Raw genomic sequence first — 922 nt, 5'->3', positions numbered from 1 at the left:
ATATATATATATATATATATATATATATATATATATCAAAATTCGAAGACGGAAGAAAATGGGTAATAACCATTTTTCCGTCGTGGGTTTATATTTTCCACACTCAATACATACTATCAAAACGTAATATTGTGTTTATAGAATATATATACAATATATATGAAACGGACATGGGGCGGTGAGTGGGCACAATGGCTAGCGCGTTCAATGAAGTACTTAGTGTCATGTCTTCGGGTTTCACTGAGTTCAAGTGTTACCGAGGTTGATTACACCATTCATGCCATCCGGGTGGATAAATTAAGTAGCAATCGAGCTCTGTGGTCGATGTAATCGACTTAGCACTATTTGAAATGGTTGGTGGCCATGTGCTATACATCATAACTATTATAGCTCGATATATGCGTGAGTATGTGTGGTTGGCAATCGATTTTGCAGTCGAGCATAGGAGACTGTGTTTGCATTGATTTTTCCCTTTCATTGTTATTATCTGTCGGTTTCAGCCACTGACAGAAATGTACTGGTTTTCTGTGACGGTAAGAAGACATGAACTTCAAAAATTTCACAGGACATGCCGACCGAAAGTATTTAAATTCAGCTAATCTGCTCAAGCAGATGAGCACTTTTAATCGGCCTTCATAGCAAGGACACCGGGACGATTTGCACTGAGAGTGCCGATATACATACACACACACACACACACATATCTCTCTCTCTCTCTCTCTCTCTCTATATATATATATATATATATATGTATGTGTGTATATACATATATATGTATATGCACACATATAAATATTCATGTAAGTATATGTACATATATGTATACTTACACTCACACATATATATCTATATTTATATATATATATTATATATATATGTGTGTGTGCGTGTATATATATATATATATATATATATATATATA

The sequence above is a fragment of the Octopus bimaculoides genome, chromosome 1 (assembly GCF_001194135.2).
Source record: "Octopus bimaculoides isolate UCB-OBI-ISO-001 chromosome 1, ASM119413v2, whole genome shotgun sequence".
In the NCBI taxonomy this organism is placed as follows: Eukaryota; Metazoa; Mollusca; class Cephalopoda; order Octopoda; family Octopodidae; genus Octopus; species Octopus bimaculoides.
The sequence above is the reverse complement of the archived record's forward strand: the minus strand, read 5'-3'. Positions refer to the sequence as shown.